Source organism: Phoenix dactylifera, chromosome 10, assembly GCF_009389715.1.
Source record: "Phoenix dactylifera cultivar Barhee BC4 chromosome 10, palm_55x_up_171113_PBpolish2nd_filt_p, whole genome shotgun sequence".
Taxonomy (NCBI): Eukaryota; Viridiplantae; Streptophyta; class Magnoliopsida; order Arecales; family Arecaceae; genus Phoenix; species Phoenix dactylifera.
The window spans coordinates 4,862,526-4,882,028 of record NC_052401.1 but is presented as its reverse complement, the minus strand read 5'-3'; the positions used below and the strand labels follow the sequence as shown (position 1 = coordinate 4,882,028).

At 39.3% G+C, this 19,503-nt stretch overlaps 1 pseudogene; it reads left to right on the top strand.

The window, feature by feature from the left end:
• The first annotated feature begins 1,588 nt into the window (after window positions 1-1,588).
• LOC103708576 lies at window positions 1,589-18,270 on the top strand (annotated as a pseudogene).
• The last annotated feature ends 1,233 nt before the right edge of the window (window positions 18,271-19,503 follow it).

Here is a 19,503-nt window from a genome sequence, read left to right as displayed (position 1 = left end):
GGCTAAGAATCATATACTGTGCAGATCTCAAAGCACTCCGACATATCTTCATTCATCTGCTTGCACAGATCTCAAAGCACATATGGTACATAGCCCATAGTTTAAGGACCACCCATGCACAAATATCGAAGCCACACCAAACATCTTCATTCATCTACCTGTAAGATCTCAAAGCATCTTTAATATATGGCCTATAGTGAAGGATAATATAGAATCTCTTCATTCGTTTCATTCATTCTTAAAGCACCTTCAGTATATGATCCAAAGTTAAGGATCATCCCTTGTACAAATCTCAAAGCACATCGAAACCATTTTATTCATCCCCTTGCATAGATCTCAAAACACCACTTAGTATATGACCCATTATTAAGAATCATCCATCGCAAAAGATTTCAAAGCACTCCTAATACTTGCATTCATCTACCTATACAGATATCAAAAGCATCCTTTGTTTATGACCTATAGTGAAGGATCACTCATTGCACAAATCTCAAGTACTTCGAACTCTTTTAATACATTCACCTCCATGTATTTCAAAGCACCCTTAATGCATGATCTATAATTAAGGATCACCTACCGCATAAATCTCAAAGCACACCGAAATCCTTCATTCATCCGCTTGCACAGCTCTCAGAGCATACTTAGTACGTGCTTATGGTCGAGGATCACCCATCGCACATATTTTAAAACTCGCCCAAACTCCTTCATTCATCTATCTCCACCGACCTCAAGCACTTTAAGGATCATCAATCGCACAGATCTGAAAGCACCCCAAAATCTTTTTTATTTATTCGCACTTTGGAAAAGATGAGAGTATTTAGCGTAATATGTGATGGTAGCTGACCACATGGATCTGGAGCCGGAGGTTCAGTTTGGAAATTCGAAAGATCCGTTCAAAATATTTTTAAGTCGAGTTGTTATCTCTGAAGCAGACGCTAAGTTGAGGGGTTGCCCTATAATTTTGTTTGTTTTCTTTAACCGAAAGAATGAACTAAACCCGCGTCTTAAGGTCTAGTGCCTTTTGCGACACCCTTGACTCGTCCCGAATCGCAGGGCAGGAGCAGTGAAATTAAAGAGTATCCTACGCGTCCCAATCATTGTACCAAAGACGCTCCATGCTACATGGCACAAGATTATTGGTTCATTTGGGGTGGTACAAGAATGGCTGGGGTCGGGGTATAGAAGAACATCAACCGTTCATTTGATAAACAAAGTTGGGTCCCAAATATTCTCTTACATTAAAGGGTACAGAACCCAAATTCGTAGCAAAGTTGTTGGCTTTCCCTCAAACGACCAAACGAAAAGATCTGCCCCTCCATCTGGTGGACACAGGCTCTGGCTTGGGGTCTATACACCTGGGTTCATCAATCTCAAAGCAACCAAACTCATCCCTCACATCAATCTCAAAGTCGTAACGCTCGCATCAGCTTCCAATGGCGGTTCCACTGCAGTAATTTTGGGGTCAAATGTAGGGGTATTTTGGGAAATCGGTTCGGACAATTATTTAGATAGCGGAATAATTTCCCGTTGGCATCCGCAGCCCGCAGGAATAAAAGAAAGCTAAAAGCGAGAGAGAGAGGGAGGGAGAGGGGGTGGTGGGGGAGAGAGAGCGATAGAAGATTATAAAAAAGAGAAAGAATTGTGGTTGGGAAGGGGAAAGTAGCTGGGGAAAGTGGAAGGTGAAAAGGGGTTTCATTGGGAGCGATTCGGAATCCACATTTAGAGCTCGATTCGTGGGGGAAAAATCGCAAATAGGAGGTATTTTTATGGTTCCCTCTGCTGTAGATTTTGTCTAATTTGCTGATCTCTTCCCCTGTTCTTGTCCTAGGAACTTATTGATGAAATGTGGGGGAAAGAACAGAAGTGGAGGATACATGGTGTTTTTATTGTCTCATTTTGTTCTAAAATCTGGTTTTCCTGCATTGCATTATACCATTTCTGCGGTTTTAGGTGGTAAAAAAAGGATTTTGTAGCTGTTACATGTTTGACTTGATGATGAGTTTGGAATCTGAGTTACTGTTGCATTGAAATATGGAGTGTTATTTTTTTAGTATTTTTTAGTGGACAGCAGTTTTTGCTGCGTTACCTTACATATTTATCTGTTTATTTTTTATTTTCACTGTTTTATATTTGATGACTGTTGAAAAGTTTTGGTTTTCTTTCTGTTTAGTAGATTTCGCTGTATATGCTATCTTTATTGATAAAGCAGCATTCGGCAGAAAAAGAACATGAGCAGTTTTTTTCAAGTTTGTCCGCAGATTAAAATTTGCTCCCCCAAGTTTTGAGAAAAGAGGCTTGATCTTTCCAACACAAGCTTGATGATGACATTATGAATAGGGTGATCTGAGTGAATGGGATCGCAAGCGGAGTAGGGAGATCTACGACAAGAAACATGTTTTTCGTGCTTGCAGCAACACAGCACTGTTCATTTCTTGCGAGTCTTGGTGGAGATTATTTCATTTTCATTGCAAAATTGGAGGCTGATTTTAATATTAATAAGTGGTTTCACTTGCATCTTTTCTCTTGTATGGTCGGTGAACCCATAGTGTATAGTCAGATGAAATCATCCCGATATTGTAGTAAGCTAAGTTAATTATGCCTTTTCTTTAATTATTCTTTTATTACTCTTTTTGAGCGGAGGTCTGAGACATGTAAGATCCTTTAGAAGACTAATTGGTTGACAAAACCGGGCTGTTAATGTTTTGTTTGTGGCAATGTTCGAGAGTGTGAGGCAGAGAGGTAGTCTGCAGATACACTTAAAACTACCTAGGTCACAAAATTACAGAATAGGTAGAAAATACTCAAATAAAATTTGCAACAATTACCAATTCAATGTTATACTTTATTGTCATGTCTGTTCGACAAAATGCAACCTTAAGAAATCAATGACTCAAATTGTGAAGAATTCCAAGAGAGGAGGGGGATAGAGAGAAAGGGAGGGGTTCAGCTATCATCATCTAATCCTTTACCAGCAATATGGGTTTGATTATGGATCATAACTCTTAGTTCACTGGTTCCATGGAAGAAGTGAGCAAATATCTGTAGTTAGCTTTTGACCCAAGATAAACTTTAAAATTCACTCTGAATTCCTTTCCAGGGAACTCTGATATGAGAGGGGCTTGCTACAGATCTCAGAACCAATGGTTGATAGAGGCCCTATTTATTGTAGTTTAAGATCATGCAACAGGGAGCAATCCTCCACTACTTTCTAAACTTGTAAAGATTCTAGAGGAAGAAGAAGTATGACAAGGTGGAATCTTTTATGAAAGGAATGACCTTCATCTATTAGGCATATTTTATGAGACAAGTGAGTTATAGTCTTCTTAAAAGGTTTTTTAAGCTCCAATGAAAGCCCGTTTTTTCACATTGAGCTCTTGTTTCATCATACATGATATGCATCATCTCTATATTGTACCATGATTTGTCATCAATCAATGTACCAGTCACTGTACTTATTGTCTATTAAATCATGAAGTGAGCTCATTCTTGGCTTTGCTTTTTCCTAGTTTTAGGAGAAATACTCAAGATCTTCTGCTTTCTGCCTGGTTTATGTATATACACGCTCTTTATTACCCAAATTGTTGATGCGTGCAACATTAGTTTCTTTCTGCAATTCTGCAAAATTTTCTGTATGGAATCATTTATGTTTAATGATCGCATCCTTGTAGTTGTGCATCTCCACATTGTCCACCTTACTTGATTCTGCTTCTTAAGTCTTTTATCTGATAGCGCTGAGAATTCAGAAACAATGAGCGGTGAAATTGAGATATATCATAGAATCAATTAATTAAGTCTTAGTCTATCAATTCATCAAGCTGCCCTATAAACCAGCAATAAATAATATAATTAGCTTGACTACCTATTAGATGTAAACAATAAATTCATTGATATCAAGAGTAAGTAGATAAAAGGATATTATCTTTACAACTACTTGTTCGTAAAATATCTTGAACGAAGAAACCCCTCTGTATTTTGCATCCTGAAAGTTTGTGGGTGCAGGTCCTCCACAGGGCATTTCCACTGTATACTGGAACTAGGGGGTGTTGGTGAACAAATAATCAGTTGCCTTGTGGCACTTCTTCATGCAGGCATCTATGTCATCAAAAGGTTGAAGGGGAAATGGAGCCTCTTAATGCTGATTCTCACCTTCATGGTAAGTGGCTGGAAGAAAATCGTGAAATTGTTTTGTTTTCATGGAAATTTTCAATCCAGTTACATATTCAAAAAAAAAAAAATTGTCACTTCATAACTGTCAACAGAGCACTGTCATTTCCTATTCTGTTTCCTTGTCATTATTTTATCTGTTGTATTTTCCTCATTTGTTTTACCAGTTTGTCTATTTTAAAGAGAGGATCTGAGTTAAATGGTTTTAATTTCTTTATTTGCTAGGATAGATATTTTTTTAAGGACCATAATAAGAAATTGATCTGCAGATATTTACTAACTATTGAATGAATAACAACATAAAAGGTTCTGGTTGGACCCATTTTAACCAAAAAAATCATATTGAAGCTTCATTAAAAAATGTTGCTTACATAAAATCATTTACTAGATGCTTCAATAGAATAATATGGGTGCCTCATTGGCAACGCTAGTATATGCATCAAACAATATATATTCATTCAATACAAGAAGGCAACATTTTGTAGTTTGGTGGTATTTATACTGGGTACACATGGATATGATAAATTTTGCTGATGGCTAGAAGGTCTCCTAGTTCTACAGGAAACTTACCATGTTTTTCTTTGACAACAATTGTCAATACATAATTCGATTAGCTATTATCTGTGATCCTGGACAGCAAACTTAAATTGGTACAAACATGCCATGATTCCACATAGATGCTAGAAATAGTGGTCTAACATGTCTATCAACCAAGTTGTATGCCAAAATCCTTATATAAATGCGAACACATCTATATTTACATGCAAAATAATTTTTTACATTTGAGACTTATTGGTACATTTTGTGGCTTTGATGCGAGGTGGTTTTGTTTCTGCAAAATTTGTTGGTGACGAAATTGTTGCAAACATACTATTTATCTGCACCAATATATAATGAGAATTCACATGATTGATCAGTGTTTGTTATTGGATGTTCAATCAACCATCTCACATGATTGCATGCAAGATGGAAAACCCGGATAAAATGTACTGTTGCTAGTCCATCTAAGAAAAGAAAGATGGGATTAGTGCTATCATTGAGGAAAGATGGGATTTGCCTATCAGTAATAGTCTTAGAAAGTTCTTTAAAAAAAAAAAAGAAACAAAGAAAGATTGGAAGTTCTAGTTGGACCTGGTAGGTAAAACACAAATGAACTCCAAAAAACTGCATCTGCAAAGGAAAAATATGATATTTGAAAGTCAGAAAAAAAGTGATGGATTGGTGGAAGCTTGGGATTTGTGACATCTTATGATTCACAACTCTCTCTCTTTCTGCCCCTCCCCCCCAAATTCTATTCTGCTGGGATAATTTGTTTATCCAATCACAGCCATCTATCCTTCTCTCACATGCAACTTAATGCTAGTAGCTACAGAGTTCAGTTTTCAGGTCAATGATATGTGTATGTAGCATGCTATCCTCTTCCCTGCGTGCAAGACACCATGTTTCCTAAGGTTAATGTATCTACTGTTTTCTTGATTTTGATAACCCAATACATGCTGATTAGAGATATGTTGTATTGCAGGTGTATTATATCGTCAAATTCTCATTTTTGCAATTTGCTTATATGGTTTCCAGCAAGTAGTATCACAGAAAGTAATACTAAATCCGAAACCCAATGTTACTGATAAATTTGTGCTGTCTGATCCACCAACTGGGCTGTTTGATCCAATAGACATCTCTCCTGCTGCCATTCCACGTAATCCATATCCTCTTGAACCACCATCACCAATGTATCCATCCTTTCCAAGCCCATATGAGCCAGTTTTGACTGGGAATGCCCTGTAAATTTTTCTTCCATCTCAGATATTGTGGACAAGACTGCATCTGACTGTTCTGCACCCCTAGCAGCATTAGTCGGGAATGTTGTTTGTTGCCCCCAGGTTAATTCTTTGATGCACATATTTCAAGGAACTTACAGTAGTGGATCTGACACTCTTGTTCTGCATCAGGCTACTGCTAATGATTGTTTTTCAGATGTCATTAGTATATTAGCTAGCAGAGGAGCAAACAGTACTATCCCTACACTTTGCTCTGTGAAGTCATCAAATCTTACTGGTGGTTCATGTCCTCTGAAGAATATTACATCATTTGAGAAAACCAGTCAACACAAGCAAACTACTAGAGTGCGATGCAGCACTGTTGACCCACTTAAGGAGTGCGCAGGCCGGTCTGTCAACCTGCAATCGTGGAAGCTGCAACTTTCGCATCTCTCTAGGAGGTGCAAGTATGTTCGAGAATTCTAATATTCCTGGGAGTGGCACTGAGGTCAATGTTGTCAATGATTGTAAAGGGGTGGTATATGCTTGGCTTTCCAGGAAGCTCTCAGCAGAGGCTGCTAACACTGCTTTTCGGATATTATCTGGCTGCAAAGTTAACAAAGGTTTGTCCTATTTTGTATTTTGTAGGGCCACAGTGAGGATTTTCATTGCTTACAAATGGTATGAACATGCTTTTCACCTTTGCCACCTCTACACATATAATTCTTGAAACCAGATATTATCTCTTTCAAAAATGTAATTGCATTTTACATTATTCTTGAATATAGCCCAGTATTGCTCCCTACTGAAGAAAAAGCTGATGCCAAAAACAATGGGATAAGAAAATTATATGAGAAAAACATGAGGAAAAACTACAGACTAAATGGAAAATTAGGAGTTTATAGATGTATAGTTTTATATTACCCTTGCACACTTACACTTCTAAACACTCATTTCCCTGCATGTGCGCAATGATGCTGCATTAATTTTATTTCTTGCATTGATTGTCTGCATTTCACAATCCTAATATTGAATGGAATATATTCATGACTCATAAAAGCATAACATGAGATTCTTCTTCACAAAATGTTTGATATGATAACAAAAATTCATGACATGTCACTGATATTTGGTTTGTACTCTTGTAGTTTGTCCTTTGACATTTGAAGAGCCTTCATCAGTTATCAAAGCATGCCGTGATACAGCTTCTCCAAATCCTTCGTGCTGTACTTCAGTAAATACTTATATTCTGCAATACAAAAACAGATGCTGATAACAAATAGGCAAGCCATCAACTGTGCAACACTCTTTGGGTCAATGCTACAGAAAGTGGTGTTATGTCAAATGTATATGAACTTTGTGATGTTGACTTGAAAGACTTCAGCCTTCAAGGTGTGTTTGTCATTTCTTATTAACTTTTTTACTTAAGCCCTCTGAATTGTGACTAATCTCTAGCATTATTCTGCTTATGTTGATTCTGTGCTATGCGATTGGAGCAGCATATGGGCAACAAGGTTATGCTTTAAACTTTTTAATTATTGGCTTCCCGGTACTTTTCCTACGGTATTATCATCTTTACCTATAAGCACTTATTTGAATGCAGGTTGTCTGCTTCGGAGTTTACCAGCAGACATCTGTACTTGATTAATGTTACAAGGATTTAGCTTTACATGTGACTTGAGTGACAATATTGCTGCACCATGGCCGTCCTCATCCTCTCTTTCATCCCTGTCTCTTTGTGCTCCTGGTGAGTAAAATATTGAGTTTTTAGCTTGTAACAATTAGGAGTTAGGACAGTGTTACTGGTAGTTTCGCTTTCATGAGATAAATCCCAGCTACCCAACAATAATTAAAACAATGCAAGATTGATGATTTTCCATAACTTTGAAACTAATTTTCTGGATCTGGCTTCTGCATTTACAGAGATGTCATTGGCCTGCATTACCAGTACCCCAGACCTCTAGAAGCTCAGGTACATTGTACTGGATGATATCAGTATTGTGTGCTATTGATGTTTTCATATATGTCATTTTCTCCTCAAACTGACATCATCTATACTATATTTGTGCTTGCAACTGTTATAGTTGCATTATATTGATATTCTATCTCATAGGAATTTATTTTTGGAGGCCTTTTTTGGGTTATGCTTATAGGATGCAGGGATTATATGGCTAGGTCTGACCATTTTGAGCAAATCATGTTGAAGACTGATGTCCTATATGACTACTGTCACGCCCCGAGCCGAGGCGCGGCAGACGCCGCACGCCCGCACGGCGGGCCGCACCAGGCGTGCAAGGCATCGGATCATATCAAAGCAGTTACAAATATTCAAAACTGACATAATTATTTAAATTGTTTCAAAAGCGGTTTTACAAAATTTCTAATAACAAATGCTTACGTAAGTCAAATACTTTAATCAATCTAACTAAAGGACTTAATAACTGAAGGAATCGTCGAAAATCTAACGCACTCCCAATCCCGTGCGATCAAGCCTCTGAATCTGAAAAATAGAGGAAAATAAATAATGAGCTACACTAGCCCAGTAAGCACAATACCCCAAAGTGGGTCAGAGATATCAGTCAATACAGGATAATAAAATAAATCATAAATATTGTTTTACTATTTTCAAAACTTATTATCATTTTTTCAAAAACTCTGATACCAGAATCTCAACATAATAGGCTACGGCCACGTAACCCAGTGGCATGGGTTGCACAAGGTGCCAAACACACTATTATTAAGCCCGGTGGTACAGTGTCCAAATACCACTATTCTAATCACCGGTGGTACGGTGTCGAAACCGGTTCCTCACAGATTACAGTCGACAGGTCCACGTATAATCCCATTGGCGGGGCCAGAACAGAACAGAACAGATCATAGCATGCTGAGAATGCATATATATATATATATATATAATATTATATAAATATATTCAGAAATTGTCCATTATTTCATGATTTCAGAGCATATACATGATTTTCAAATAAATTTAACATGTCTGACCCATTTTACTGAATGCAAACATATATCAAACATAATCAGTTTATTAATAATTTAGAAATCACACTTGGAAGTATTAAGTTATTACCTCTTCTCGCTTGATTCCTACTTCAGGTAGACGGATCAGGTTCACCTGTTAAAGTTTAATTAATTTTTTGTTAATTTCAGACTAAGCAAAATTCAAAATAATACTATTGGACATGGTCCAATAGAGCCAAAGTTGGCCCATATGGGCATGGCTGATAGGGCCCATATCGGACTCGGCCCAATGGGCCCGCATAGACTCGGCTAAATAGGGCCCCATGGTTGGCTTCTAATTGGTTCATTTATACATAAATTTATTGCAGGGATAATACTTAATTACAGGTATATTCTATATAAAACTTGAGTGAGGGGACTAATAAATATAGTTGGGGACCTTATGTAATAAATCTTTCCTATAGGGGTCAAATACAAATTACAGGAGTCCTTTTGTGAAATAATATACTGTCAAGGGCTTCACTGTAAAATTTCATTTATTGGCCAAACGGGTTCGGGTTTCGGGTTCTGGGTTCGGGTTCAGGTTCTAGGCTTGGGTCTGAACTGGGCCCAAGTTGGGCCCACATGGGTACTGCCCTACTGGGCCCAACCGGACTGGACTGGGCCAAGTTGGGCATGCAGGGGACTGGGCCCAGTTGGGCCTGCAGGGGACTGGGCCCAACGGCCAACAAAGTGCCCACGGCCACAATGGGCTCTCTTCCTTCCCCAAACCCCCCCCACGAACAGGGGAAGAAGGAGAGATGGAAGAGAGAGAGGATCGGCGGGGTGGCCGGCCTGGGTGGTCGGAGCCGTCGTCCAGTCGACGGTCAGCCGGCCACGGTGGCAGCCGGTGGCTGCTGCGGCGGCGGCGTTGAGGAAGAACGAGAATGGTCTCGGTGTGGGCGATGCAAAGGAGGAAAACATGTTATTGGCATGGAATCAAGGCAAGAGAGGGCTACCGACGGTGGCAGAGGCGGTGGGAGGAAGATCTCGGCTGCCGTGGCTCGATCCGGCAGTCAAGCGGCGGCGGCGGCACTTGGAACCGAGAGCAAGCAAATCTCCAAAACAGGGGAAGGCTTGCGGAGGGGATTCGGACGGCGATCGGCGGCACCGACCACTCGAGAGGCAAGAGCCGGGGGAGGAGAGGGAGGAGAGGAAGAGGGAGAGAAGCGGAGGAGACGGATGAGAGGGAGGAGGGCTCGGAGGTGCTCTTACGAAGAGAAGATGGGGGTTTTATTGCCCCATTTCAACGACTCCCCGCCGCGATTTTCACGGCGGTGGAGCGAGATCAACGGCCGCTCTTGCGGCCGCGGGGTGGACGCGGACCCTCCGCGGTGCCGCACGGTGCAGCAACGTCCTCGTGCCGAGAAGTCGGAGGGGATCGCGTCTGCGATCCCCTGTTCCGCCCCTTCCAAAAGGGGTGTTGGGCTGAAGTCGGCTGGGTTGCCGGCTTCAGCCCAGTATCTCACATTCTCTCCCCCTTAAGAAAATTTCGTCCTCGAAATTGAGAATCTAGGCCTTTCAAATTAGAAATGCTCAGCCCATTGAGTAATACAAATCCAAGATCTCATTCTCCTTGATCAAAATCAGTGTGATAGATAGCTTTAGATCAATTATCAAAAATTTCATAAGTGACTAACTAAAATCTCAGATTGAAATTATCATCTTGATGCATATTCACTCGAGTTAGATCAGGATCGATTCACAACAAGATTGATTAAAATTAGTTGCGTTTGGGATAGAACTTGAAATGAAATAGATCTCATACAGTTATCAAGGTAGTGTACTGATCCCTCAAAGGATAATGACCAACCTTAGAGTCAATCATTATATTGCTAAGAATATGATTCACAAAATGAACATGTACTGACGATCATTAGATAGCAACGGTCTATCTCAAAAATGATTTGCATCAAATCACAAGAGCAGTCTAGGAAGGCAAAGTATTGATACCATATGCCACAAAGCTTTTAACTTAACTTATAAATTATAAGATGGGAGCAAATAATGCATGGTTTATTCAGATACTTAACAAATTAGACCATATTTAGTCACAATCAACTAACCCGAGTCATGATACGCTCAAATTATTATTATTATTATTATTTTCTTAGCATACCCAAAAAATAGCAAATTCTACCCAAGAGATAATATAATCATATCATGATTGACTGGAGAATCCAATTAGTATACACCTTCCCTTATTAACAAAATCTTCATTATTGAACAACATAGTCTTTCATAATAGCATGTTACCAAAACACAGTCAATATTTTTGACCAGTTTAAATTGGACTCAGTCCATTCATACTTTCGCTGCGCAATCTGATCAATATTCTCCAAAATTCTTATGATCCCAGATCATCAACATTTTTTTTTTTATTAATATCCAAGCAAAATTTTATCCTTGCTTTCCAAGTACACTAGGTCATGATTAACCCTTGAGATAGTTGTCGTATTTGTACCATCATATAATCAAGTAATCATATTCTAGATCCAAATTTGAACTAAGCCAATTCTAGTTTCCCTTGACAATCCATTATACAAGTTAATATTTATTCTAAGCTTTGATAATTAAAAGATTCTAGATTAGCTTACTCAGGAGCCTAGTCAATCAACCTGAATCTTTTCTTTAGGCTAAACTTATTTGGGCCTCTTATGGAAATCCCACTTGCATTTCTCATATAGTGAGACAAAATCCATAATCAACTCATGGCCTTGATTTATAAATATTTAATTCACAAGAATCTAATAATCTAGTTCAAAGATTTACAAAAATTTCCACCAAGATATAAGCTCTATGATTTTACATTGAGATCAACTCCTTAAATAAGTAAAATATTTTTATTTGCAATACTGCAAACATTTTGGGATCTTGTAAATCTACGAGACTTAGAGAATCTACTAATAACACAATGATATCCATATCGATCAATGTCAAAAGTACTATACTTTCCAACGATCTTTTTTTTTTTTTTTTTACAAGGAAAAGCATCAAAAAATTTTCCAAATCAAACAAGTCCTATTTTCGACCAATCCAAAAACATTTAATCCACCAATATTTTCAAGATTTACTAATTGACTTACCATCAAAATATCAATCTTAATTGTTTCAAGTCTCAAGTAGAGCCAAATAAGAACTCTTAAGTCTCATCCCCAAGTATATTTTCCTTCCATATACGAGCTCCATGCATGATCCACATACAGATTTCAATGAATATTTTCTAGTCCAAGCTTTAAACATCTTTTTATAGATGAATCTTAAATTGCTACCAAATAATTAACTTCAACTAGAAGCAATATCCACAGTGCCTGATATCAAGTTAAACTTCCCCAAATAATTACATTGCACGATAATATCTCATGATTAATATTCCTTCACTTAATTTAGTCAAAATCTAATTAATCATTGAAATACAAATTGCTCAAAAAAACTCTCAGAATAACTTATTCACACTTTGGTTACAGCCATAATTAGGTTGCATTTTAATTTTAGCATTTCAAAATTCTGATAAATAATATAAATTTATCAATAGCAAAAGCAAATAAATATCTTCGTCTAATGGCCTAATGTCCACCCATCTCTCAAACTTTCCGACGAATCCTAAAGATCCTAAAATTAAGCTCCATCAGAATTATTTCAAACACAATCCCTAGGAATCTAAAACCTGAGCTCTGATACCACCAAATCTGTCACGCCCCGAGCCCGAGGCGCGGCAGACGCCGCACGCCCGCACGGCGGGCCGCACAGGCGTGCAAGGCATCGGATCATATCAAAGCAGTTACAAATATTCAAACTGACATAATTATTTAAATTGTTCAAAAGCGGTTTTACAAAATTTCTAATAACAATGCTTACGTAAGTCAAATACTTTAATCAATCTAACTAAAGGACTAATAACTGAAGGAATCGTCGGAAAATCTAACGCACTCCCCAATCCCGTGCGATCAAGCCTCTGAATCTGAAAAATAGAGAAATAAAATAATGAGCTACACTAGCCCAGTAAGCAACAAAATACCCCAAAGTGGGGTCAGAGCATATCAGATCAAATACAGGATAATAAATAAATCATAAATAATATTGTTTTACTATTTTCAAAACTTATTATCATTTTTTCAAAAACTCTGATACCAGAATCTCAACATAATAGGCTACGGCCACATAACCCAGTGGCATGGGTTGCACAAGGTGCCAAACACCACTATTATTAAGCACCGGTGGTACAGTGTCCAAATACCACTATTCTAATCACCGGTGGTACGGTGTCGAAACCGGTTCCTCACAGATTACAAGTCGACAGGTCCAACGTATAATCCCCATTGGCGGGGCCAGAACAGAACAGAACAGATCATAGCCATGCTGAGAATGCATATATATATATATATATATATATAAATATATTTCAGAAATTGTCCAATTATATTTCATGGATTTCAGAGCATATAACATGATTTTCAAATAAAATTTAACATGTCTGACCCATTTTACTGAATGCAAAACATATATCAAAACATAATCAGTTTATTAAATAATTTAGAAATCACACTTGGAAGTATTAAGTTACTTACCTCTTCTCGCTTGATTCCTACTTCAGGTAGACGGATCAGGTTCACCTGTTAAAGTTTAATTAATTTTTTGTTAATTTCAGACTAAGCAAAATTCAAAAATAATACTATTGGACATGGTCCAATAGAGCCCAAAGTTGGCCCATAATGGGCATGGCCTGATAGGGCCCATATCGGACTCGGCCCAATGGGCCCGCATAGACTCGGCTAAATAGGGCCCCCATGATTGGCTTCTAATTGGTTCATTTATACAATAAAATTTATTGCAGGGACTAATACTTAATTACAGGGTACTATTCTATAATAAAACTTGAGTGAGGGGACTAAATAAATATAGTTGGGGACCTTTATGTAATAAATCTTTCCTATAGGGGTCAAATACCAAATTACAGGAGTCCCTTTTGTGAAATAATATACTGTCAAGGGCTTCACTGTAAAATTTCATTTATTGGCCAAACGGGTTCGGGTTTCGGGTTCTGGGTTTCGGGTTCAGGTTCTAGGCTTGGTCTGAACTGGGCCCAAGTTAGGCCCCAAATGGGTACTGCCCTACCTGGGCCCAACCGGACTGGACTGGGCCCAGTTGGGCATGCAGGGGAACTGGGCCCAAGTTGGGGCCTGCAGGGGATGGGCCCAACGGCCCAACAAAGTGCCCACGGCCCACAATGGGCTCTCTTCCTTCCCCAAACCCCCCCCCCCACGAACAGGGGAAGAAGGAGAGATGGAAGAGAGAGAGGATCGGCGGGGTGGCCGCCTGGGTGGTCGGAGGCCGTCGTCCAGTCGACGGTCAGCCGGCCACGGTGGCAGCCGGTGGCTACTGCGGCGGCCGGCGTTGAGGAAGAACCGAGAATGGTCTCGGTGTGGGCCGATGCCAAAGGAGGAAAACATGTTATTTGGCATGGAATCAAGGCAAGAGAGGGCTTACCGACGGTGGCAGAGGCGGTGGGAGGAAGATCTCGGCTGCCGTGGCTCGATCCGGCAGTCAAGCGGCGGCGGCGGCACTTGGAACCGAGAGGAAGCAAATCTCCAAAACAGGGGAAGGCTTGCGGAGGGGATTCGGACGGCGATCGGCGGCACCGACCACTCGAGAGGCAAGAGCCGGGGGAGGAGAGGGAGGAGAGGAAGAAGGGAGAGGAAGCGGAGGAGACGGATGAGAGGGAGGAGGGCTCGGAGGTGCTCTTACGAAGAGGAAGATGGGGGTTTTATTGCCCCATTTCAACGACTCCCCGCCGCGATTTTCACGGCGGTGGAGCGAGATCAACGGCCGCTCTTGCGGCCGCGGGGTGGACGCGGACCCTCCGCGGTGCCGCCACGGTGCAGCAACGTCCTCGTGCCCGAAGAAGTCGGAGGGGATCGCGTCTGCGATCCCCTGTTCCGCCCCTTCCAAAAGGGGTGTTGGGCTGAAGTCGGCTGGGGTTGCCGGCTTCAGCCCAGTATCTCACAACTACCTTTCTTTACACCTGGTGTAGTTGCAAAACTTAGAAGAGGATTACTAATTTATGGTGTTGAAAATGATCTTGCACCAGCCACCTTTCTGTTTGCCTCTTGGAACCTTGAGCAACATAAACTTATTGTTGTCTCCTTTTGTTTTTGAACTTCTACTCCGTTTCCTGCCCTAGCATCCTTGTTGCAAATCAGGAAATTTAAATGAAGATTATCTCTCCACTCATGGTCTCTAGCATAGTATCGAAGTAAGGACTATTGAGTTCAGATGTATACTTACATGTAATGGTAGTGCATTGGTAGAGAGAGGGCCCAGATTTGTGAAGAAGACTAAAAAGGGGAACAGGATATCTGAAAAATCCTCATGGTAAATAGGATCGACTTTTATACGGGGTTGTAATGGAAGAAAAGATGCATAACCAAAAGCAGATAAGTGGGTTAAAGCTTATTGGCAATGATGATTATCACCTTGTTACGCTCAGTAAATGGTCAATGCTATTGAATTTTTATGGAAAAAAATCTTGGAAAGTTATGGACCATGTAGCTCATGCTTGAATTGTATATCATGTATGTTAGGTTTCTTTTAGGGTGACTGACTATAACTTTATCCCATGTAGATATTAAAATTTGAGTGGTTTACTTTTTAATTGGTAGAAGTCGTATTTTAATAGGTGTTTCCACATGCACGCTATTTTTAAATTCTGGAATTGTTCAAATGGTGGAGTATTCATTAAAAGAAAAGTTTTTTTTTTTTTTTGGTTATTTCCAAAGGAAAGATTAGACCAAGTAGTTAGATTCTAACATATGTAATTCTTCTCTAACTGGATTACATCATTGAATTTTATGGACTGCTCAGTATATTGGAAAAAAAATCTGATTGTTATCTCGTCAGCGTTGGGCAGCCAAGTTTTAAAATAATTGGGACCGATGTCCCCTTTTCAAGAGAAGCAGTGGCATTCAAATAGGAGGTAGAAATAAAGACTTCTGCATGTTTGTAAAACTTCAACATGCAAAGTATCTTTTTGCAGGCAAGGATAAGCAGCAACAATTTTTAGGAGTTCAAGGAAACTTATGACTGGCTTAAGGTGATATTTAGAGAACACTGTCAGTTTCTTTTGTTTTCTAATAAGGCCTTGCATCATGATTATCCAGTGGAATCCTAGGTGATATTATTTTTATAAGGATAGACGGGGAAATATATTCCGAGAAAGGAAAGAACTGGACTGTCTTGGCCAGCGAAGAACGCTTAAGAGGAAAGAAATGTTGTAACATATTAGTGAGTTGAATGAAGCAGTACAAATCAGTGTTGTTTTAATGATTTTTTAAACTTGAAGCATGCTTGTTCACCATATCCAACATCTTACCGATCAGGAAATGATTCATCATTGTAACTGTGGATTTTATCAAACATCATCTTCTCTCATTTCAGAAAGTCTAATCTAAAATGAGATCTGATATTTATTTAAGCTTCAATTTACTTCAGATTCAATCATATGATCAAATTTACACATATTTTTAATCCAGCAAGATAACTAGCGCTGATGCATAAAAGTTTAGAGATCTACTTCAACATGTGGATGAACCTAAGAAACTTATGAGTGAAGATGGTCTCAGTGTAACTGAAGATATTCCTTCAGATTTGGAGCATGTGAGGAAAGTAATTGCTGGTGGAAACTCCTGCTGACGAGGAGATGCAAGTTTAAAAGTTGATGCTTTGGATGTAATAGGCACTGATCAATAGGGTGCATGAAATCATGACCAACAATGGGACATGGCACTAGCTCAAATTGAAATTTTTTGTGCAAATTGTTCATGTTATATCCATGGTGCATAACTGATCACAGAAGACATGAAGCTTCTTGAGTACTGGTGGTTGAGTTTGATCATGTGGCATGATCACTGACTCGACGATTTGGCAAATGCTCCTTATACTGCCAAAACCCTATGGCATTTCATTGCACAACAAAGTTTAGATTAGGTGGGGCTGTTGGAAGCATATTCGGGACTTGGATTAGATTTTGGGCTTTAACTGTAGTTTTCTGTCTAGAGTTTTAGACTTTTAGTTGTACTGGGTTGGGAATTATATGTTGGATTAAGATAGATGCTAGTGGTATATGAGGGATAGCCTGTTTCAAAGGAGTGACTGTAGTAACATTTGTGAAGCCAATGTTTGGTCATGGATGGGATGACAATATGAGAGTTTGAGTTACAACGGACTAGCTGTGGTTGATGGAAGTCAGTGTAATCAGAGGGACGGATAGAACTTTAATACTCCATCTGGTGTGGTATCTCATTTCCTTCCATCTTTTCTCCATTAATACTTGAACCTGCTGGATTCTACAATATACTCCTAAATAGGCAACCTAGGTTTTTGTCATTTTACCAGCTCACTCTCACCAATTTGTCCTTATTTTTCTATGTAAGGATGTAACAGGTATAACTTTGTTAGAAATCACTTAATACATAGTTTGAAGGGGTTGCATATATTTTCGTAAGCTATTTATCTTTTTTGTCGATGTGCAAAGTTTTTTGAGTTTTCTGATTTAATGAATAATCAGAAGTCATATATACCTGCTACCAATGTTGCAAGTTGGCGGCTCCATGTCCAGTTCTATAATCTGTGTGAATTGTTCTGTTTTATAGACCTAAGAACCCTTTATTTTCTGCTAAACAGACTCTCAGTTATTTAATTCATATCAAACTCAGGCTCTGTTCCAAGATCACTGACAGCTTGATGTTTCCCCCCCTCAGGTTGCTGTGGCATCGAAGTGAGAACTTTGATTCCCCTTCTGTATTTGGTGTACAGCTTGTTGTTTTGAAGCATGGTCTCGGTTTCAAAGTTATAGCCAGCAGATATTGCAGGGGCTGGGAGATTCCTTTCCTGGGACGTCTATCTCTACGTTGAGCGAGCCGACTACTTTTTGATGTACTTTGCGGGTATTGTTTTATCTGGGGATATGGCTACACCAGTGTTCTTGGAATGAAGAAAACACATCCCGAGGCTCTTTGTGAATAGAAAGCAGGCCAAAATGTGTTCTCTCTCCTTTGACGCCATCTCTGCCATTGTTGTACTCTGGGATCTTGTTAGCCTAGAAAGCATGCAGGATTGTTGGGCTTGTTGGAGTGGAAGTTGTTGGCCTTGATTCAGGTTTTTCATTCATTTCATTTTTGGTAGTTTTGGGCGCAGAATGACATATTACACTGATGCTGAAAATTCATCTCCAACAAAACCATCTTGGACCCAGCTACTGTGTAATATTCTCTGGGTGATCAAGGTGATATAATCAATTCATATAGCTAGCTGCTGCTGCTGCTGCTTGTTCTTCGTGCCTTTTTCGCCAGTATTATAGAGTCACAGATGAATTGAAATGCTATCGGGCACTGGAATTATGTTCTGATTTGACGATTGTGATCGATGCTAAAACTCGTTGTTACACATTCGACCATGACCAACTGAAATGAGAGCTCGGGAATGAACCATCGGCAGCCATCACCATCCAGTGATCATTTGCTATCACCATATACCAACTCGCCAGTAAAAAGAAACAATCCTTCTGTTAGTTTTTTCTTCCCCCCCCCCCTCCTCCTTTAGCTTAAACATGCTTCTCTTCTGAGAGAATTTAATCATAAATATTAGCGAGTCCAACTCTGTTTGATGAACTGGCCTTGCCCCCCTTCAAGGGATAAACATGTTTATTGACCTGGCATGCGTATGCTTGGGCTGATAAATTTTTATTAAAAGGAAAGGTATACAAGGATGACATTTCTGAAAAACACCTGATAAGCGCCCACCAAGGAATGAATGAATTATTCAGCATAACTAATCAATGCTCGTAGAGTAGACTAACATACATTGTATCAAAGTACACCTGATTCCCTCTTTTTTTTTTTATTTCACTCATCACTCTCAAGCACATGATGCACACGCTAGATACTAGTGATTCGAAACTGAATAAATTTATACCTGCCAAGATATTGGGATCCATGATACTGTATATATCCTATTGCACGGTCGCTGCGAAGCAATCTTAGCCAACATAAAAACCTTGGATTACAGAAAACTGATCAAAACACCTATCTGTTTACCATTGGGACACTCCTGGATCCACCATCCCGAAATTTCAGAGTCGTGCACTAGAAAACCACAGGACATAAGATCCTGTCTTTCAATATGCACGTGATCAGTTTATCAAGTTTGGATTCGGATCCTGCACCTTATTTTGCTCCATGTGAACTCATGCATCCAGATATAGCCCACAAAAATATGACAATTATTCAGAGAAGGGACAAAATTCTCTTTTTCTAGCATGACGGAATACATCAAATTTATCATTTGAAAGCATAAACAGTTCTTATCTATCAATCATATAGAAGTTAGGAACACAAATAAACATCAATGCATTTTTTTTTAATTTTCTCATGTAGCATAATAGACAACATCACAACACACCTGAACGTAATACATCCAAACAAATCCTCGGACGGGGAATCATCCATACTTGAAGTCTCCAGGCATTCAAATTTCATGCAAAAAGGAATAAACATTTGAGAACGAGATT